This window comes from Neodiprion lecontei, chromosome 6, assembly GCF_021901455.1.
Source record: "Neodiprion lecontei isolate iyNeoLeco1 chromosome 6, iyNeoLeco1.1, whole genome shotgun sequence".
Taxonomy (NCBI): Eukaryota; Metazoa; Arthropoda; class Insecta; order Hymenoptera; family Diprionidae; genus Neodiprion; species Neodiprion lecontei.
The window spans coordinates 8,402,387-8,408,386 of record NC_060265.1 but is presented as its reverse complement, the minus strand read 5'-3'; positions in this window follow the sequence as shown (position 1 = coordinate 8,408,386).

The window sequence follows — 6,000 nt, the reverse complement described above, 5'->3', positions numbered from 1 at the left end:
TTCGTAAACACTTCAGAGTTACAGAGTGTTTCCAGAAGCGAAGCACAACTCGGAAGTTAGTGTTACAGGTATGTATGTATATGTGTGTAAGCGCCCTGAAAAAAACTTGAGACAAAGCGAGCACTTTCTACCGAAGACCAAGATTTGGAACCTGTTTTTCTTTTCCCCAACTTTTGCACTTTCGTATGTATAATACCTAATTCATTGCTTCAGACTTTCCGGCAGGCAGATTATCAATGCAATGTTTAAGTACGACGAAGTCGACAGGAAAATGAAGAACATTTGTATTTCCTCTTACTCATACAAGAGGTGCTCTATTAAAGTTTATAATTTGTTTCCTCGTAGTTACCGTCCATTCTGGGACTACGTCTATGGCTCTTGTAAACGCAGTGAATTACTCGCCGAATCTTGACGAACAAATCGATTTTCAAATAGAAAGCAGTGGGAAACATCTTTTCTCAGGGACATTAAAGCTGCAGCAGCTAAGGGGGAAATATGAGAAAACCTGCCACCACGCTGAATAAATTATTTAAAAAATATCACATTGGCCGTAATATGAACGATAATTGATCGACGTATCTCTTTTGGCAGATTGGTAATATATCATGTTTTCCGAGTACGGAGTTTCGGTAAGCCAGTAGTAGCAATCCGATTATCTATCCCTCGTCGTTCGTTTTGATAAATAAACCGTTCCCTCCTATAATTTCGAGACCGGCAGTGAAGCGGGAAATGCCCTTGGGCACTTCCACGGGAACCCTGAAGTCTATGAAATTCCCCGTCCAGCCACCAATCGTCATCTCCAACTCGCCCGTTATACCACGGTTAGAAATATCTCAGGCTCTTCGACTGATAAGAAGAATAATAAAATGAAATAAATCGAGTCTAATCCCAGCACACCGAAGCAACTTGCTACTGGTAGCGTAAGTACGGCCTTCAAAATTGAAGCATCATTCGTTATATCAGATTTCCGTTTCGTAATTAAAATGGTAGATTTTCACGAGTCCGTTTCTCCTGGCACTCTGCGATTTTTATCCCCCCTTGCGCTTATCGACATGTTGTTTTGTTGTCAACACAAAAAGTTTTCTTATCAAACGTTGCTAATTAACTAGTACTTTTTTGGGATCGTTCGAAAAAATCATTTCGCAAATGCTTCTGATCTTGGATTTATTCCGTTTAATATTATTATATTTAATTACATTGATCAATACATGTGTTCTTTTCCATTTTTACTGTTTATCAGTTCCAAGATGCTTGTGGTCCGTAATTATGTTACAATTAACGGCAAAATTACTTTTACACTTTTTATCAGGGCACCAAGCTTCTGCCAGTGAGCAACTAAATCTACAAAGACAATTACTGACGGTAGATCAGAGTGGTTCGAGGGCGAGTTGGGGACCTCATAGATTACACGCTGGGCTCGCTAACCCGGAAACCAATAGCGGGCTAATTCCGGAGTAATCATCTCGACGAAGTTTAGTAAGTCTCGAAAGCTGGTAACTTTGATGCCCCGCAAAAGCCGAGGAACATACAGCGCCGCTTTGTTCAGTCCTCGGGAATAAAATTTATGGATATCAATTTACCCGAAGAAAAATCTCCTCCACTTCTGCAGGGCTTCCAGTTGATAATAGGAATCGCGCAAGTTCATCGACGTTGTTAAAGTGTTCAGGGTCCTCTGAACTCTACTCCGAGTAGAAAATATCCGGCCATTTCGTTTCTTTTCACCGTTTGAATAACGACGTTCCAGACGGAGGATTTAACAGACTCGAGTGTCTCTCTTATTGTTCAAAGTTATTGTACGGGTCCGGATACGTCTCGCGATGAACGAAAACCGGTGGATATATGAGAATTGAAATTGTAGTATCACTGACGTTTCATTTTAATATCGACTGATTATCCCTGCGGATAAAACTTGGAGAACTATCGCTGCAGCGTTTCAGTTTCAAAATATCCCTGCACCATCATGCGATCGGATCCGTCAGGTGCATAAGAGGCAAGGCTTACGACGACCAGAGAGTCTCATTGTCCAGTTTCAGGATCATCCCGAACCATGAATGGTCTTGTCCAATCAACGTCCACTCCATCTCGACACGAAATGCATATTCATTAGTACCTACGTATCAATGGCGGCGATTCAGGTATGTATACATTACCTGGCCCTGGAGTATTGTGCAGGGCACATCAGCGTGCGCATGATCGCTGACAGCGCATCATCCGTAACACGTGCGGATTGGTAATGGGTATTTACGGATGATTGAGTTCAATTTTCAAGCGCCCTTGAGGCTGCGAGGATCAAAGGTCCTGAAATCCAAATGCTCGTTCGCTCGACCAGAACCGCATCAATAGTCACTCTTCTCGGCTTATCTCCAGCCTCCTTCCTATATTGAATGGGTTTGTTGTGCGGTAATACACACGCCGAGCACGCACACGGAAGGCACGCCTACACGAACTCAATACCAAAAAACCAGCCCTGGCTCATCTCTGATTGAATACTCGGGTAGTATAGAATATTCAGAGATTTCTCATTAAGGGTCTCAACGCACGATATCTGGCTTATTGTGAGTACGATGCTTTATATACCTGCGATGATTTGGAAAATAATGGTGTAGTGGAACATTGCTTGATCAAATGGCAGCTTCACTTAATGAGCCAAGCTTGAATAAAGGTCGGGCTTATTCTTTGGAATGAACCATGATACTTGAACGAAGATTCGAGGTAACCAAAACGTTACGATAAATCTTTCGGAGGGCATGACACTCGTCGCTGTAATTTAAGGATGATAAACCGGTAATTCTGACTGCCAGGAAAATCATGGATACAAGTACATCGCGGGACTTGATACGCATCTCAAGGAAGCGATACGTTGTCTAGTGAGATTGAACACGGTTGTGTTTACAAAATTCCGAATTCTTGCTGATTTTGAAAACGCAGTGAAAATCACGAGTGACAAAGGAAATGCAGCATCTGTTCCGTGAGTCAAAACGTTCGCGTAATACGATTCCTGCCAAATTTTCGTATTCCATTATGTCATCCACTCGATATTGCCCGAGGCACACTGCAGTATAAGGTATCAAAATCGAGATCACAGTACATTGCATGTAACGTAGTTACGATACAGTGCCTATAAGGGCTAGAGCGCAGAGGGATGGAAGGAAGAGAGAGACTGCAGGGAGTGTTTGGGTGGAGAAGCGACGAGGGGATTCGGTGAGAATCGACATGTGGCGCTGAGTCACAGCCGAGCCAAAAACGAGGGGATCGAAATTGAAGGGGTCTTTCAGCTGACCTTGTACTACTGACAAAAGAGACGAACGGCCGAATGATAATCGTTCAACTTACAGAGCCGACTGAATTACGCACGCCGCATGCAGAAACTGGCGAGTAACAAAGTGTGCCAAAATCGGTACGGCCATTACACCATTTCAGTTCATCAAATTTCAATGGATCGTGATGCGAATCCGCGTTCACCTTCCAAACAATGTCCCATCTACTTGTATTTCACGAAAAACAAACATTTAAGGACCATCGACGTCTTTGACGCGACTATTCACACTTTTATCGAACACGGTAGGCTTCGGCTGAATATTACTTGAAATGCGATTTACCACATTTTTCAAACTGTAATTAGAAACACATAACAACGCATAGTCGTTGCAACAAATTAACGTGATTTTTACACCAGCTTGTGTAGGTCGAAATTGATTCGTTTATCATCACGCGCGTGGGTATTTCCTTGGCCGTAGATCACGAGATCACCTCGATCACAAGTTTGACATGTGTCCCAGGTACATCGCAACCACCTAATTTTGACAGTCTGCAGATTAGATCACTTCCTGTACAGCGACCGAATTTCCACCCGAGGAAGATAATTCCCATCGGACGATCTGACGGCACGAAACCGCAGAGTTAATTTGACAGCATAAATCGCGTGTCCTACTATAATTCCAGACATCAAATTCCAAGGATTTTTCGAGAAAATTTATTGAAGTAATGAATAACTGATCACATGTACGTGAGTGAAACCGAGTTTAGTTGAAAATGATCCTGATAAGTTGCTCCGTCTTCACGCTTTTTGTTTACGAAATCGATAGTTTGGATGAAAATTAAATTTATGGCAAAAATCTACCAGCAATAAAGTAGAAACTATACAATTTACTCTGAACTGAATTTCCGAGAGCCTTATCTTTGGGTATATTGAATTTTTTTCTCCTACGTTACATAATAACGTAACTCTCTAAGGACTTTTGAAAGAATTTTCATATCAGGAGTTTAGCCGTCGAGTAAAGTATATGGTATAAATGTCCTGCAGTGCATACGATAGATGTGATCTCCTACGATTAAAACACGTCGGTCGTAAAATTCTCAAAAGTTTTCATTCAGCCGAGCTTAGTGAACTACACGAAGCTAAAACTTTGAGCTTGGCGCCGCTTCAAAAATTGGATACACAGCAGGTGCCGGAACTCTAAAATAATGCTACAGCGTTATCAATATCTATGGTGAATTTCACCACAAAGTGCGAAATGCTTCAAAAATTCAACAGCAGCAATTCACATGTTGATAATAAACCGAATTCCTTGAGCTGGATAACTTGACATTATTGCTAAGAATTGTTAAATGTTTTAAGAAGTTTTACATACGAATCTACGAAGATTTATAATCAAGAAAAAATTATTCACTAGCGCACTTCGCAACACGCTGATTTAAAAGACTGGGCCAATCAAAATGAATCCAGAAACTTTTTCAGAAACTTGAAGTATTTGTTACGAAAGTAACGAATCAAATTGGAAAATTCAAAGAGGTTTAAATTTAACAAATTGGAAAAACATTCGCATGAATTTCCATCGCTTTATCTACATTTACCTACAAGTATAAAAAATATACCGTAACCTATAAATTTCGGCTTTTTAACAGTGTTTTTTTTTTTTTTTGCTTCGATTGTACAACTGAGATTACACTTTGATTTGCAATAAATTTGGTATAATACAATTGACTCCAAAACATATTAAAATCTCGACACACAGTTATCATCAGTGATTATAAAATTATTATATTATACCTATTAATTTCGATAGAAAGGCTGCACTGTTCCATCAATGCCACGAACGGAGACGGAGTATGAAAAAACAAAGAGTAAATCAAGCGAACGATGTTGGTTGAAAAACGAACAAGGGGTTTTGATACACCGAGATTTATCGGGGCTTCGGTTTTACGTGCGGGACGTCGCAAATTTCACCCCTTGATGTCGTGCACGCCGTCGACTGCATAATTACAGGGTTCGATGCGTGACCACGACCCGTCGCAATAATCCCCCTGCAAGCCCGGAGTTTAACGCGGGGAGCTTTACAAGAATAACGAGGTATTTTTCCCTACCTTTCGCCGAGCACAAAGAACAAGCAGGGGCTGACCGCATTTGCTCAATCAAGGCGGTTCTGGTAATCGTGGCAAATTGCCGACGCTACATCATTTATGTCGTCAGATCTCCGCAGCCTGAATAAGTGATTTTAATTATCGGGATAACCGGGTGCTTTTCTTCTTACTCTCACTTTGTTAGTGTATTTATTTTTTCCTTTTCACTTCTTTCTTTTATCCCGCAATCTTCCTCCTCTTGTGCGCGGATGATCGAGTCATATATTTCCCACCCTCCGACGTCTGATTGAGTTACTTTGAACTCGAGAAGTTGCCAATCTGCCAACCTCACTCGCTGCAGTTCCCGGCCAGTTAAACACTTGACCAACTATCCTCCATCGCCCTTAACTAACCGACCCAACCCTTCGATCGTAATTACTTCATTTTGCTGCAGCTAATGAACCACTAATGGCCTGCTACGTCACCGCGTCACACAGTCGATTGACCTATCCGTCAACCCTCGTCGGTTTTATTAGAAAATAATTGATTCATCGTTTCGCCCCATATTTCTCATTCAACCGTTACTGTGCGCTACGAATCCGATTTTGGTTAAAAACATTTCAACTCCAGTTACGCTGTTATTCTTATTTCGTATACTGA